This window comes from Podarcis vaucheri (assembly GCF_965113315.1).
Source record: "Podarcis vaucheri genome assembly, chromosome: 4".
In the NCBI taxonomy this organism is placed as follows: domain Eukaryota; kingdom Metazoa; phylum Chordata; class Lepidosauria; order Squamata; family Lacertidae; genus Podarcis; species Podarcis vaucheri.
This window is the reverse complement of record NC_138762.1, coordinates 107,956,798-107,974,510: the sequence shown is the minus strand read 5'-3', so window position 1 is coordinate 107,974,510 and position 17,713 is coordinate 107,956,798. Positions and strand designations below refer to the sequence as shown.

At 41.2% G+C, this 17,713-nt stretch overlaps 1 long non-coding RNA gene across 1 annotated transcript in view; it reads left to right on the top strand.

Annotated features, from left to right (window-relative positions):
- Nucleotides 1–9,240: 9,240 nt before the first annotated feature.
- The window catches only part of LOC309531758, a 153,050-nt gene continuing 144,577 nt past the window's right edge, over nt 9,241–17,713 (top strand). Inside the window, exon 1 of the long non-coding RNA XR_014219430.1 lies at nt 9,241–9,384. This is a non-coding gene — a long non-coding RNA (uncharacterized lncRNA). The remainder of the gene's footprint in view (nt 9,385–17,713) is intronic.

Here is a 17,713-nt window from a genome sequence, read left to right as displayed (position 1 = left end):
TCGCCACAGCTAATGCCTTTGAAACAGAAAGACAAAACAGAGTTGGTGTGTGATGCAGGTTCTCAGGTCTTGGGAAATGGCCTATTTTGGATGGGGTTGAATTCCCCTGGAAAGAACAAAAGCACAGCTTGGGTGTGTACCCCTTGATCCACCACTGTTGCTTGAGGCCCAGGTGACCACAGTGGCTAGGTGTGCTGACCTTAGATATATGGGCAAAAGAGGAACCTCTCCAATCCATTTTGTGGTTAAACCACAGCGCCTAGGACTTGCCAGTCAGAAAGTGATCGGTTCGAATCCCCATGATGGGGTGAGCTCCTGTTGCTCGGTCCCTGCTCCTGCCAACCTAGCAGTTTGAAAGCACATCAAAGTGCAAGTAGATAAATAGGTACCACTCCAGCGGGAAGGTAAACAGGGTTTCCGTGCACTGCTCTGGTTTGCCAGAAGTGGCTCAGTCATGCTGGCCACATGAAGCTGTACGCCGGCTCCCTCAGCCAATAAAGCGAGATGAGCACCGCAACCCCAGAGTCAGTTACGACTGGACCTAATGGTCAGGGGTCCCTTTACCTATATCTGGGATAGGAATATATATATAGCCAATAGAAAAGAATTCCTTGCCTAACACATTTTACAGTCATAATAAATTTCTGTACAAAGTTCTACAGAGGAAGATAAATAAGAGCTCTTGGCTGGGCTTCCACACTATTTGAGTACAAAATTTGTGATTCTGGCTTTATAACCAGAAATACCAGAGTCCTGTCTTACTGTAATTATATTTGGAGAGTTTTAAAAAGGTAGACTCACTTCTCCCTAGATGTCGATTCATTCAGGCTTTTACCCATTTTCCCATCTTAGCATCTCAATCATTCCTCCTGTCCCTACTAATTAAACTTCATGACTGGGCTGATAAAATATAAAAAGGAGACACTATTAAAATGCATGTAGTAGGTGGTCTGTGCTTCAAGTAAATAAATAAATAAATGCACCAAAGAGACCTTATCAACTGCATCTGAAGCATAAAAAAAGCTGAGACACCTCATAATTTCCATGCACTCTTAATCTACTTTGTGCAAATTACACACTCAGACTTTTCTAAATTTATTGTAATTAGGCCTATATATTACAAAGGGACTGCTCGCACAGCTCCTACCTAATCTCTCATTTATATGCAGAATAGCAGAGCTAAAGAGTTTAGGATTTTCACATGTAATGCTCTTTTTACCTAATCAAGTTATGCAGCTTAGTAGCTTGCTTCCCTGTGGTTCACACACATTTTTAAAATAAATCAGCATAGTCCTATCCAGGCATTAATGCTATTTTCGGCAACCTTTCTCTATTCGCTGATTGTTCACCGGGGACACAGTAATTCATCACTCAGAAGTAAATGGTGCATGAGTAACCCATTTTAAATAATCAGTTTATAAGAGAAGCACTACAGAATCCAGATTAAGTTTAAATGAAGTTATGTATTTCTCCATTTTCTTCTTTAAACCACATAGCAGTGCCATGGGTAGTGGGAAAGGATGTCTCTGCCTGGGTAATTCTCTAGATTACTCTAGATTTGTGAGTTCATGTTTCAATCACTGGATGAAGTTTCCATTTTTCTGATGTTCCATGAGATTGATGCTGGTTCACTTTCTCTTTTGCATTCATCCAGTCTCGTCATACCAATCCCGACACACTAAGTGTGCTAGGGAGGCAGCAATCCCATAATATGCTACTTCATATTTATATTAATGGAACATAGCCAGATGTGTTATGGGCTGGCCATTGCTGATCTGGCTACACTTCTAAGCTTTCAGCCATCAGGAGCCCATGCTGCACACAAAAGAAGAAGAAGAAGAAGAAGAAGAAGAAGAAGAAGAAGAAGAAGAAGAAGAAGAAGAAGAAGAACTATAACAGATAACATACCACTGCTTGAAATTTTGAGACGCTCTTGAAAAAACTAACCAGTTGCATAGTTGAGTAATTTCAGCCTCTGCACTTCATAGTCTTATGCCTTCCCTCCTTGAGATTGTAATGTGTAGCACTATCCTTTTTTTCAAAATGTAGTAAGCCACCCCCATGCTGTGTTTGGGCACTCTCATGCTAATTTGTTGAATTCAGACCCGGGACTTCTTGCCAAAGTCTTGTCCTGATAGCACTACTATCATCAACATTCACTGATCAACCTCAGCCCATAATTAAGAGAGCTATGAGTTTATATGAAATTGCACCTGCAGTGCCTCATATTTTAAAAATCCATAATACTAATTAAATAGTCATTTTAGCTTTATATTATATTTATTAAGACCAAATAAGAAATCATAAAGATGGCTTTTGAGTCGACCAGAATTTTAGTTTTGTTAGGCAGAAGCACTTATGCATTTTTACATTTGTATCATCATAATAATACAGATAGAAGTTATTCAGAACTTTTGAGAAATTCACTTTTAGTATATAAATGTCCCTTTTCACTATGCAACACAACCATTATTTTATCCATTAACATAACAACATAAATTTTGCAATGCCAAAAACAGACTTGCTAAAAGATTTCCAACTCTTGGGCTTTTTGAACAAGACCAAACCACGATCTGTTACGGTTATTAAATGTTATGTTTCAAACCAGGGAAATAAATGTGTAACATGTAGGTGTGTTATTCAAAGCTGCCTAAATAAGGTGGAATAACTATCAGGAACCTGGAATGGATCAGAACTGTGTGCACTCTGATCCATCTCTACGTGTGTGTTAATATATATATAAATATTTTTAAAAATAAAAAAAATGTCCAGTAGCACCTTAGAGACCAACTAAGTTTGTTCTTGGTATAAGCTTTTGAGTGCATGCACACTTCTTCAGATGAAGAAGCTTATACCAAGAACAAACTTAGTTGGTCTCTAAGGTGCTACTATACAATTTATATATATATATATATATATATTGACTGTGTGCTAACAGTTGGACCAGCTTGTGAGTGGGGATTCAAATGCCACTGAAAGCAACAGCCCAGAAGCCACATCCATTCCACTCACCATTTGGATACACAACAGATTTACACCCAGTTCCAATCCAGCTATTGATCTGCAGAAAACTGCTTGTGAGCTGTATTGCGGTGACTTATTTTGCTTGGAGGGACTTCCTTCTGTGCCTGATTCCTTGCAATAATGTCAGGTTCTCTACAGGCTCCCATAGACGCTTTCATAGTTGTCACCATTTGCAGCAAGACAAATATAAAAGACCTGCTTCCGAATGCACTGTAGTTTCTTGCTTGTCATAAAGAAAAATAATACAGCCTTTATGCTCCTATATTAAGGACATTATCTTGCATTCTCCCTAGAGATAAGGTGATCGGAATGCAGGAGACGCACAGAAGTTCCCCAATTTGTTTGTTTCCTGTGATTTTACTTGATGTTCTTGCTTGGGGAGGAACAGAAAAAGCCTATCAATAAACGATTTTAATTCAAGACTTAAGGAAGCTTAAAAATATATCTGTATTAAATGTATAGATTAGGGTTGTCAAACTCAAATGGACTGGTGAGCCAAATTCACCATCCACCACTTATTCAGGAACCACACCCATAATTATAAATTAGTGACTGAAAAAAATATCAATTCCATCTGATTTCAATCACAAATGATACATGAAATGCTAAAATTAGATACTAACCTCAATTAGATGCTAAAATTAAATGGTTGCATCTGTTAGTCACTAAAATTAGATACCGGCTTCTATTAGATATTAAAATTGAGAGCGTGGGGAGAAATTGTTACTGCAGCTGTAGCGAATGATATGTTCTTAAACATTGTTTGGATTTTGGCAAAGTGAAACACTGAAGCCTTGAGAAGGTTACAATAAATTGCAGCACCACACCAGGAGTCCAGATTGGCTGTATACCCCTCACCCCAGCAAGCGCACTGCAAGCCGGGATTTCTCTGGCATAAAGTAGCAGCTGCTGGGAGTCAGACCTTTTGTCCTATGAAGACCATCGTCAGCTTCCTGGTCCCTCAAGGGGCACTACATGCCACACTGAAGACCTGCTAAAGTGCCTGCTGTAGATGGATTCCCCTGTCCTCTCATGCGCAGCAGGGTGGGGGTGGGGCTAACCTGTGACTCCAAATCCCCACCAGCCCAAGTGGACATGGCCAGTGGTCAGAAATAAGGAAGCTGTAGCCCAGTAACATCCGGGGGGGGGGGGGTGTCACAGGTTAACCCCTTTCCCTCCAAGTACACAGTGCAATTCTGTACATGTTGACTCAGAAGTAAATGCCATTGCATTCAGAGGGCCTTCCTCCCAGGCAAGTATGTGCAGGATCAATACCATAATCACTTAACACTGCAAAGACACCATTGATTTTGCATCTCTTTAAATCTCGCAGGATTTCAAAGGGACCAGGGATATTGTTAGAATCTACATATATGATATTGGACTCTTTTTTCTTCTTCTTAAGCATAGAAAACCAGCTGAATAGGAAAAAAACGACCAACATGTTTTTGCAACTTAGCTTGATCTGCAGAAACTAGTGGCTGAAGATTTTCATAGAACATAGATAAGCTGATTCACTTACAAATGTCTGGGGAGAAAATTCTTTTATAGACATAGCAGCCGATAAAACAAGAATGAGTAACTGACTTGTTGGATACATTTTAGCTCTAGTCTAGTTGCATCCATGGGGACTAATCACGAGAGGCAAAGGAACCAGGGTTGTCTTGCCTCATAGATAAGGCAGAACTAAAGCGATGGGTCCCCTTTCGTCAGGCAAACCACAGTCTGGCTTCACAGCCCTGAAGTTCTCCTTTATGAAGTGCTGCACACACAAAACCAGGGCCTCCAGACAAGCTGACTTAAGCAGAGACCTAAGTGACTGTTCTACATGATCCTAAGTGGGAATATGTATGAAGGTCACCCTGAGCATGAAAAAAATAGAATGGGACCATGAGGGTCGTCTAGTCCAACCCCTTGAAATGCAGGAATCTTTTGTTGAATGTGGGACTCGAACCCACAACCTTGAGTTTTAGAGTCTCAAGCTCTACTGAATGAGGAGTAGGTACCCAGTACTTTTACTGGGCTCCCAGTACCTTTCTGAGCACAATTAAAAGTGTTGGTGCTGACCTTTAAAGCCCTAAACAGCCTCGGCCCAGAGTACCTAAAGGAGCATCTCCACCCCCATTGCTCGTCCCGGACACTGAGGTCCTCCTCTGAGAGTCTTCTGCTGGTTCCCTCACTGCGAGAAGTGATGTTATAGGGAACGAGGCAGAGGGACTTCTCAGTAGTGGCGCCCTACCTGCGGAATACCCTCTTTTCAGATGTCTAGGAGATAAAGAACACAACTTTTAGAAGACATCTGATGGCTGTATTGGAAGGTTTTTAATACTTGATGTTTTATGTTTTCAGATATGCTATAAGCCACCCAGAGTGGCTGGGGAAATAAAATCAACTATAAATAAAATCAACTATTATTATTATTTTTATTAGTATTAGTATTATAGTTTATGTCCTGCACTTTCAAATAGCCATTACTATGTCTGCAGTGTGCGGGGGGGATGGTGGGGGAGGGGGAGGAAGAATAAAACTAATATATCTTTGTTTCCTTTCCATCACAACAATGGTATCATTAAGAGGTTATCCTCAGTAGATCTCAGAGATACAGTGGTACCTCAGGTTAAGTACTGAATTCATTCCGGAGGTCCACTCTTAACCTGAAACTGTTCTTAACCTGAAGCACCACTTTAGCTAATGGGGCCTCCTGCTGCTGCCGTGCCACTGGAGCACGATTTCTGTTCTCATCCTGAAGCAAAGTTCTTAACCTGAGGTACTATTTCTGGGTTAGCGGAGTCTGTAACCTGAAGCGTATGTAACCTGAAGCGTATGTAACCCGAGGTACCACTGTAGTACAAAGGGACACAAGGAGGAAATTTGCAGGCTCCACTATGTGGTCTCCACTTGCACAACAGATGACATGTTCCAGCCTACTATAGCTTTGAATTGCCATTATTGTTTTATGTAAAACGATGCCAGCAGAGAATATTAGAAGCAAGCAGACTTGTAAGAACAGGAGGCATCAGAGGTCAACCCCAAGGCTGTACCCCTATTTATTATTGTCTACACAGATTGGCGGTGGCTCTCCAGGGTCTCTCCAGGCATTGCCAGCTATGTCTGTCACAGATGCGGCAGCCAGGTAATAAATATGGGAACATAGGAAGTCAAGCTATTGGTTCTTCTAGCACAGTAATGCCTACACTGATGCGCAGCATGTCTCCAAAATTTCAGGCAAGGCAGGAGTCTCTTTCCCTGTCCTACCTGGAGATACCAGGGACTGAACCTGGAATCTTTTGTGTGCAAAGCATGTGTCCCATGACTGATCCATGACTCTTCCCCAGGAGGAGTTTAAAGATAAATAGCCATGTCAAGAAACAGGAGGATGGAAGGAGACTTGGAGGAGGAGAGGAGAGAATTCAGACCCCAAAATGCTTCCTCTGTTAGAAACACAATTGAGTCTGAAATGTTCCCCTCATCATAATCTACTAACGGAGAACATCAGAACACCTTTCCTGAAGATCAGCATTGTTACTCTGAAATATATTGGGATCAATTATTTCCCAATAGCACATGACTTAACTTTTGCAACTCTCCACCCCCAAATTGAATTCCTCAACAGAAGCAGTCCAGGCTGTGAATATAACAGGATTCTACTCCTGGGAGCCACTATGAAAGCCAGGTCTCGGTGGAAAACTTTTTTTATAAAAAATATCTACATAGAGCTGCATAAAAGTTCCAAAACAATAAGACCACCACTCGCAAAATAGATTCCTATATATAACAACATTGCCACATTAAGATGAACTACAGGATGTAAGAACCAGAAATACAAACTACAATTTACACCCAATCTTAATCCAAACCAGTATAAAGAATTAGATTATATGCCTACCTTAAACGAAGCCCTTAATTTAGTCCTGAGTAACATATCTTATTTATTTCAATGGGATCTAACTATAAATATCTTTAACTATTCTTAGGCAAGAATGTGTGAAAACTCCTGCAGTGCTAATCCTGAATTTGCTGCCATATGTCTGAAAAAGAGCCTAAAACTGCTGTGTGCTGCACTTTCTTTCTTGGCAAAAGCTGTTTAGTGTCACCATTTTCTGGTAGCCCCCTCAGACAACAGTTAACCATGATTTTAAAGTGTGAGACTGATAACAGAAAAGGATAGGTGGTAATAGCAGTAAAACCTGCATCTTTTCCCTTATCACTGTGACAGTTCTTTTTACACTTCACTTCACTTCAGAGTCAGACCACGTTCTTGGTATTGACCTTGTGTGTGGGAAATATATCTGTGTTTGGGGAAAGAAGTGTCAGGCAGAAATGCTTAAAAGAGTTAAAAGGGGGCCTCTTAGAATGTCTGGAAATAATACTATCTGAAAGCCACATGTGTATTAAATCACACAAGTCAGCAGTATTATAAATGAGCACTATTTTCAATTTAAGTTACATGCCAGTTCTTTTTCTTTTTTCACTTGTGGGTTTCTTTTATTTAAATTTCTGCAAATTAATCCTCTTATTTTATCATCAATAAGAGAGCAGCATGATGTAGATGAGATCCACAAACAAGCATGGCTCCATGGGTGTAATCTGCACTGTTTGACTGGAGAAGAGAGCAAGAGGGGTGTGGATGTTTGTGTGTTACACACAGGCAAGCAGGCATATGCAAGGTGACAGTGCAATTAATTTTTAAGAAGCTGTCTTGGTCAGGCAGCAAAACCAGGAAGATAATTGAACCCTCAGCGACCTGCCAAACATGGCTTAGTGAGTCGCAAGTTGTGTAAGCCTAGTCTAGGAAACGTTCTATGGAAACAATTTCCATAGAGCAGTGACCCAAATAACATAATTTTGTAACCTTGTTTCCAAGCTGATGAGCTGCACCCTGGCTTTGGACAATGCGTCAGGAGCGGCACCAAATTCACCCATTAAGCTGCCTGTTTGGACTCCCATCCTCTTTAGACTTCAGATTCATTTCTCCTGTGACTGTTCAGTACCTTGATGATCTCGACAATTTTGTTTTTCCTGCACTTTATGCTACCGCATAGCGCTGGAAGATCACCATAACTACCTGGCTGCCAAAGCAATAACCAGGCAACTAGCTTGGTCTTTAAGGAAAAGAACAGTGCAAACAAACACGGAAGAAACATATTGAAAGCACATTGATTGGGGGGTGGGGGTAGGAGAATTTAACACACAAATTCCTAATCCTCTTCCCAACTTTCCTTCTAACCTGTGAATCTACATACACACATTCAGGTGACTTCTGTGATTTGTCCACAAAGCCATTATCAGTATGCAAGTGCTGAAAAAGAAGAATGAAGCATGCCCCTGACCCAAGGGCAAGAGAGAATTGGTATCATTGACTTATTCCCTGCAGTCAAAATTTTAATATGGTACAAATTGGATACCATTCTGTGATTCATCCATACCAGTTCTGTGTTGCTTTAATGGGCATCTTTACATTTTATAAATTACCATCTTTGCAATCCAAACTGAGACCATATGCGAAGTGCTCACATTTCCCTAAAGGAGTCCATCTGTAGCAGCTTCTGTTCAACCCCTTCATCAAATCTTGCTGTGATTACATAAACCATTGCTCTGGTGCAGCCAGTATCAAACAAACAGGCTGCAAAGCCCTGCAGAGTTCTCTCCCTTGCTTGTTCATATATCAGGCAGTGGATTTCAAGTTTGTTCCCGATTGTAACATTTCCTAATCTGTTCCTCCAGTGCTTCAGCCATACATGCGAATCTAGTATTACAATCTCTCGATTTCTGCCACCGTCTCTCCACCAAGGAGGCAAACAAAGGGAGCTATTTCCTTGCAGCTGTTAGAAACTTAAACACCACATTGAAATTCTGATAGTCAGAAATGCACAAAGAACTTGACAGAACTTGAGAGAGAGCTGTAATACTGATGGTGTGGACTCTGTGCCACAAGGTTAGCAACAGAAATCTGAGCCAAATTACCAACCTCTTAGTGATACTTTCCCCTCCTCCAGTTGCCCATATAGAAGCAAAACAGTGTGTGAAAGGGCTGACTTTTGTGGCAAGGAATGCTACGTTGTGTGAGGGTCTTTCACTTTCGGTTCCATTATTAAAATATCACTCCCAAAAACCTATGGCTAATGCCCACTGAAGTTATATCTGAGCTGCCTATAGCATTCCTCATGATTGTATGCTGGGGGGGGAGATGTTTAACTCTACACAGTAGTTTGGCTGTGTGGCGTTTGCCTCCTAGGATGGGTCATAAGGAAAGGGTTAAAATGGGTGTGATGTGATTGGCCAGTGAGAATGCAAGGGGGGAGTAAAAGTTAGAGTGGGAAGTTTTGAAAGTCAGTTGAGGTTTGGGAGTTGAGAGTTGAGGTTTGGGAGTTGGAGAAGTAAGAGGGAGGAATAGGCCGTGGGTTGGTCGAGTTGTATTGTGAGAGAGTGAAAGGAATTGTTAGGTGGAGTCAGATAGATAGTTGGAATAATCAATTTGGAGTTGTTAGGAACTAAGATTAAGAAACTGACAAGAGAAAAATAAACTGAAACCATGCGCTTGTTCCTGCATTTAAAAATAAACTTGATTATTTGTTAATGTTAACAACTGTCTGGACTCCGTGTGTCCCCGTGACAAGCGGGGTGGTGGCAGCGAAGAAAGCAATCACAGGGTCAATAGACCATCAAACGTCCGGGGGCCCTGTGTAATCGCCACAGGCTGTTTCCTACTTTACATAGGAACATGGGAAGTTGCCTTCTACTGAATCAGACCGCTGGTCCATCCAGCTCAATATGCTGAATGGCAGCAGCTCTCCAGGATTTCAGACAGGAAGTTTCTCCCAGCCCTACTTGGACATATCAGGCTTTGAACCTGAGGCTTTCTGCATGCAGAACAAATGTTTTAGCACTCTTTCCCTTACAGAACAAGGACTATCAGTGTCAGGGGACAGTCCTCTGTTTTGAAGGAGCCCTCGGCTGTAGGGTTCAAGTCTGGTTTAAAGGGGTGCTCCAAGAGCAATTCTATGCGTAGAGGGGATATAGTCTCAAACACTACTCATGTTGCTGGCTTGCTGGAAATCTCCTCTCATGACTTTTCCCCACGACCCTATTTCTCGCCCTTCCTCCTCCAGTCCAAAAACATAACAGACAAAGAATTCCACAAGAGTCACAAAAACCAAGCAAAGGATTAAGAGGAAAGTGTTCCTTGTTGTTGCATTGCAGCTTATGCTGTGCTTTTTTGATGTTTTGCAATACAGTATCTGGGTTGCAAATAATCATAGTTTATTCAACTGACAAGGCTTTTAGCATGTTTAAGGCTGCCATTCTTGTATAATTTGACTCCTTTTTTGCTTTTCATAGTGGCTACTGTTTCTAGTTTAATATTTGTTTTTCACATATGCTATTGAAGTAAGAAGATGTCATTGTCTTCTAGATTTCACAGGTGTTCAATTAATACACATAGCAAAGGTATAAATAAGTAACACCTATTTTTGTTGGCTTTGGTTGGTTAGAGAACGGGCATCAGGAAATGGAAAATTATTTGTAAAACTGTAATTTTAAAATCACAGGTGTATATTGCTGAGACACATCTGGCTACAAACGGTTTTGTTGTTTTATGTCATGGTCGGTTAATTACCCTGAAATAAATATGACAACAATTTACATATTTCAGAATGTAGTCCAATGCTGTGAAGCATGAATGTACGCCTGAGCAACAGTGTTAAAGGAAATGAGGGCATGATCACCTAAGCATCAAAAACTAGAAGTATGTAATGAAAAATCCTTCCTGGACTGATTCACATGGTGGAATATCATGAAATAGGAGTAATCTCACCACCAGGCACTCCTGGTGAGATTTCAAAGCCCTGCAGGATTGCAATATCATACAAGCAAGAGCCCTACCATTCATATCACACTGATGTCAGGGAATTGAATGCACATCAGAGACCCAAAAATATTGGATCATGACCTTGATTCTCATGAACATTCTCATGAACCTGCACTATTGAAGACATGTCCATTGTTGCTCAGCAGTGTGAGCCCAATGGGTGAGATGAAGTTGTTGTGGGGGATAAACCTGCCATGCAGAGACAAATGTAGATATTAATCATCCAGACAGAGAGAAATCAGGATTGGTCTGACAGTTCCAAAACAGACAACTTACTTTGGTGTTACGATGTAAGGAATGTGTGGGGAGAAAAATGCTAGCTGAAATATACTCGGAGTCGAGAGTAGATTTCATGCTCTTTATTCAGCTCATAGTGGTGAGGAGGGATGGAAGTTCCCCCAGAATGTCTGCTTTATATACATTATTTACACAATGGGCCCCACGTGATTGGCTAATTCCGGGATTCTCCTGTAGGCCAATCAGGTTGCGGATTCACTTCCACCTGGAGCTGGATTGGGTGGCTCTTGTGGACCAGTCAGACTGCTGCATCCTGGATCCTATTGTTCTAGGACCAATCAGACTGCTGCATTTTGAATCCTATTGTTCTAGGAGCAATCAGACTCCTGCATTTTGGATCCTATTCAACTCAGTACATAACACTAGCTTTGTCCCCATCACCACTCCCTTTACTCTTCACAAGTTGTGTGGTGAACTTAGAAAGAAGTGAAGAGTCTCCAGTACTCATGAAGCCCTCCCCCTTTTTTAAGGAAACAATTATCCTTTAAAAAGGGTCATGGCCGAGTGTGGATTTGAATCCAGGTCTCTCAGTATTAAATGAATACCCTACACCAGTGGTGGCCAAACTTGGCCCTCCAGCTGTTTTGGGACTACAATTCCCACCATCCCTGACCACTGGTCCTGTTAACTAGGGATGATGGGAGTTGTAGTCCAAAAACAGCTGGAAGGCCAAGTTTGGCCACCAATGCTATACACATTACTCTACACAAGCTGTGCTACTCTTCCCCCAGTGGTTAGTTACAGCTATGCATGTCACAGAAAGCAGCCTGAACATATGATCACATGAATATTAAATGACAAGATCTGGACCAGGGATCTTAGCCAGATGGAGAAACTCCATAACATCATTGCTTCTCTACAACTTCTGTGGCTATATTTAATATTTGTTTTATTTATTTTGACAGCTCAGTCAGGCATCCGTCAATAATTCTTCAGGGACAGGAAAGGAAAGAGATCTTAATTTTCCTTTTAAAACAAGGATTTAAGGGATGGGTATGTGGTCAAAACTGAGCAGTCAAATCCATACTTTGACAAATAGCCTCAGTCTTTAACTGAGGAGCACAGATAAAATCCACAGATAACATGAGACATGTTTTCTTTCCATGTGGGAAAAGAGAGAGTTATGTATTCCACTAGGCCACTCAATAGTTGTGCAGTGGGACTTCCCAATCTTTCCATTGTGACCCTCCACTAATCTGTTCTGGTGTGTTGGGAAAACCACCAAAACAGCAGGTGGGGAGAAGAGAGGGAAGATTGCTCTATCAGGCAGGGAGGAATGTTTGCACTGATGAACCAATTTCCTTAGTGCTGCTTTGAATGCAACCCCTTGATTTTTAAAATTCACAATAGGGAGCAGATTGTGGCTGAAACTTTTATCCCTATCACCTGGAAGTCAATCTCACTGAATTCAATGGAATTTCCTTAGTACACATGGTTAGGATTGCAGTCTTAGCACATCTAGGCTGCTTCTGGCATCAAACAACACTTGAAACAAGAAAAGCAAAGAGTTACCGGTCAGGAAAGCTGCAATTAAATGTCAATGAATGTGTAAATAATGTGTATTGCAAAGCAATTTATGTATCTATTTTTACACACAATGTGTGCAAGTTTTGCTTTGGGGTTTTTTAAAAGAAAAACAACCTTTCAATACAGAGAACTAAGATGAAAAGTATTCACAGCAAGATCTGAACAGCAACAATGGGCTCAAATGGTAGACGGCAATCCACTCACAGTCTGTTTTCAATGAATTTCTCTGACACTCGTATGAACAAATATGCCTCAAAAGCACAGCAAGGGCCACAAAACCTGCACCCACCCATGATGATTCCCCAAAATGTTCTCTTTCCTTGCTAATTGAAATGCAGTTTGTTTTCTTGTTAATTAAAGAATAATAAAGCATAAAAATGGGGAGAATTCTTCTGGCACAGTACCATGCCACACATATTTCTTATAGATAACTTAGCAAGCTCCAATAGCTAGGCAAACTCTGAGAGTCTTGTGTCAATATGAATGTCTGAATTACAAAATACCCAGTGCGGGTGGAGCGCACCGCCCCCGGCAGCACGGTCCCGGAGGGGTGCCATCGCGGCTGCCCCCCCCGCCCGCACTGGGTGCCACGCCCCCGCAGGTGGCATGCCATGCCCCCAGGACGTGCATCAGCCACGCCCCCGCCTGCTCTCCGCCCCCCAGTGCCAGAGCATGAAGCATGAAGGAGCATGAAGGAGATTAACCTTGAGAAGAGTATTCCACAGATGCAAGACCAAAACTTAAAATACCTTTTCCATCCAGCTGTTCCATTAGAAGGCAAATGAGAACTAGTTTTCTGAGAATTTTCAGAAACGTAGTCATATTAGTCTATTATAGCACCTTAGTCTTTGTTAAGACTAAACAAAAAAAAATGGCATAAACTCCACAAGTTGTCACAAGACTCTAGTACCTGTGAAGTTAACAAAAGCAAGACTCATGTGCAACACATTTAATAGTCTGATGAGGATGTGAAAATTGTATATATTTGAATTCATGTTTTTAATGTAAAAATTTGCCTCAAAATTTACTGCCATTTCTTTGATTGCTTCAAGGGGAGGCATCAAAAATGCAATAGAATTATCACATGCTGTATACATGTAAACCAAATTGAATTTGAATTAATTTAAATTAAGTGAATTGGCTGTCAGAGGACCATATTAGTATCATCTGGAACAAGTTAAGTCATGTCTAAACGTAACTGGGACTGCAATGAAAACTATTTTGACTCATGTCTGAAAAGCATTTCACAGATATTTTATGAGTCTCTAACAGAGAGATTCATCTCAGATGCAGGCCAGGAAAAACAAGGAAGAGTTCACAACAACAGGGGAAAGATAGGAAAAGAAGTAATTGTGAGTAAATTATGGAGTCTGCATCTTGTTTATATGATAGTGAAAGGAAAGTGATGGCTTCAACAATAGCAAAGGCTATGAAGTATGATCAAAAATACTGTTATTCCATCACAATGACTTGGGTCAAATTTACCTTTTTGTGAGAAAAGTGCTTATATCAACACTTACAGCTCAATTTAACCCCCCCCCCCGGTTGCTTACACTGTAGTTTTACAAAACTATGTCTTAGCTTTTAGGGTCAACAGTACATAGATTTTGGAAGAAATTTAGCCACCTTCAGGTATTCAGGTTAAGTAAATACCCGAGGGGGGCATGGGCAAGCTGTGCCCCCCCCCGTTGTGGTCCCATTCTCTCTCATTATGTTCATCAAAGGATGTGATTGAAGAGAATTCAAAAAAAAATGTAAAAGGGCTGTAATATTCATCATCTCCCTCTTCGAGCCTATGATGGTGATGCTATGATGTTCACCTGTCTGTTGTGTTTTGTTAAGTTGCTTTTAACTTGTCACATAGCATCTAGAAACTTCAGGTCTGTGTGCTTATGATTAGTGACAGACCAGATTTTATACCTGTCTACTGGTAGTTGTCATATTATTGTGAAAATTCAGTTGTATCAGTGCAGACCCCTTCAACCCTTCTTTAGAAATACATCTGAATCCATATCTTTCCATCATTCAGTATCTCAGTTTTTCTTTCAAATCCACTTCTGTATCTATACACACACACACACACACACACACACACACACTTGGAGTCTCTCTTTTTTCCAGAATCATGGAAATCAGAAAGCATTCACAGATGATTACCGTATTTTTCGTCCCATAGGACGCTCCGGCCTATAGGACGCACCTAGTTTTTTTGGGGGGAAATAAAGGGGGGGGAAATTCCCTTTATTTCCCCCCCCCAAAAAAAAAACCAGGTCGGGGAATCCAAATCAGGTCGGGGAACAGCGGGATCGCGGCGCTCCACCTCCCCGCTGTCCCCCGAGCTAGTGGGGCTGGCGCTGGGGAGAAGCGCGCTTCTCCCCAGCGCCAGCCTCCAAACCAGGTCGGGGAACAGTGGGACGGCGGCGCTGCGCCACCCCGCTGTCCCCCGAGCTTCTGGGGCTGCCCGATGTCTGCCCGAAGCGCGGGGCGCTCTGCTTTCAGCACGCCCCGCGCTCCGGGAAGCAGGCTGCTATCCACAGCCTAGGGAACCCTGCAGGAACTCCCGTGGGCTCCCCAGACTTGCTGATAGCTTCCTGAAGCGCACCGACCCCTCTCACTCTCCAAGCTTCAGCGAAAGCCTGCATTCGCCCCATAGGACACACACAGATTTCCCCTTCATTTTTGGAGGGGAAAAAGTGCGTCCTATAGGGCGAAAAATACGGTAAATCTGTTGGTGAAATAATAACCAGTGTTTATGAAACACCAGTTTTGAAGATGTATTGCAATAAATTGTATTGATTGCATAGTATGACAATATAGCCTAATAAAATATGATTCTGCCTCCATTCCACTTTCCTGCTATTGACTGACCTTACTAGGGTACACAAAATAGTTTCTGCAATGAAAACTGGAGCCTGACCATGGATGTCTATGCTGTGGTAGCAGCTTGAATAGATTAGAAAATTGTAATCTTTATAAGGCTGCTGATTGAATGGGAGTAGCACATGCCCAAACAAATAAATTTGCTCTGTATAATATATGGCCTTCTATATGTAACACAGGGAAGAATGAAATCCCAATACAATTCCCCAAACAATGGGAACTGGCTTTGAGCTGCATCCCCTTTCCCTGGTTCCAATGAACGACCTGCAAGCTGTCCCTGCATGGATTAGCCTGCTAATAAGCTATGGTTCACTTCCACAGTCCCAAACAAACAACAAAAAAGAAGGTATATATGTAGCTCTCTGGAATAGCAGTATTTACTGATTTCTTGGTAGGTCAGAACGTTGTGCAGGCTATGACACAGGAAAAGGTGCTTAAAAGTCTTGTTATAGTAACACAGGCTCAAAAAACCACTAAGCCTCATTTGTAAATCACAAAGCATAATCATCAACTTAGAATAAAGTTTCATCTTTGCAAATCAAAACAATATTCAGTAGCACCAGCCTCTGTGGTTTTGCTATGACTAATCCTATCATTGCTGTGTTATGTAGTACCATATGACAAGATTCTCTGGCTGCTAGCATAATTTAATTCATTCAGGCTTCTTTTATGAGGTTGTTTTAGAACACAAAAGAAACTCTTAATGAAGTCTCTTGTGGCAAACTAAATGAAAGAATACATTTGTTTGATTGTGCAAATGAGAAGTTGCACTCTATGGTCCATTTCACTCTTGTTTTCCTTATTCCCCACTGTTGCAATATTGAATCTATTATATTACTTTTGTCAATTTGGTTTTGCAATTTAGTATACAGCTGACCAGATAATCTCTAGTTATTTTAATGATGGGTTGCAGTCAAGATATGAAAGCTTGCTGAGCCATACATGTTGTTGTTTTCCCCCAAAAGAAAACCTAATGTAACTTTATTTTAATAGCTATCAATATATTTTATAGTGCTGGGAGCATTTTGTGTCCAAGTTGAACTCTGGTGGGTTTTTTGTTACTTTGCACATCTTGTAGGATGTGTGTGAAAAGTTTATAGGCCAAAGGGACAAAGCCTTTCTGCTCATCAGAACCCCTTAATTATGCCAGAGATTTTGATAGATGAGCAGCAAAGTCCAAACAAACGTAAAGCTACACACACAAAAAAAAAACTCCCACAAACCTATGCACACACACCTTATTTGCATTTTTCATTTATACTTATTACATTTATATACTGCAGTTTTCTCCAAGAAACTCCAAGTAGTGTACGTGGGTCTCCTCCATTTCAACCCCACCATGCTAATCTTTTAAATTAGGCTAAAAGATAGTCAATTTATAACTTTGGAAATGGAACCTGCATCTTCATGGTCCACATCTGACACTTAAACCTGTACACCACACCTCTGCCACGAATTCACTAGGTGGCTTTACGCAGGCCACTATACCTTAAACCCAATTTTGCTATATATATATACCCACACCTCCACATGTCGTATGCCTGCTGGAATGACCAATATTTTGCTAGCTATTAAAATAAAACAAAAGCAAGACCTCATACAAATCCAGAAAGAAAAATTAAGAAAAGTAACTTCACCAAAGTCATGTTATTCCCTCACACATCCTGAAATGCCTTGTGAATTTTAACTAAGATAAACAAATATGTTGAATGATGGACTTCTCTGAGGACAGCTGCCCATTGTGGTACCACTACAGAAAAAATTGCAAAATTTGCACCATCTTCCTTATTTTGCTATGAAGCTTGCAACAGTCCAAAACAGAAATGTAATGGGAGAGAGAAGGGGGACAACAGCCAATGAGGCAAACAAATATCTCTGCTGAGCACCCATGAAGTTCAAGCACGCATTAAATGCACCAAAGGGGAACAATAGGGGACACTTGCTACTGTGGACTTTCATATGTCCTAATCAAATAGTTTGTCCCTCAACATTTCCAGATTAGCAAAAAAAGAACCACATGAGAAAGGGAAGCTGAACAATAAGACCTGTCAAGTTGCATTTTGTGTCAAGAGGTATGCTCAGTGATGACACCTGGGCTTAAGTGCTGTCTGCTCGCAT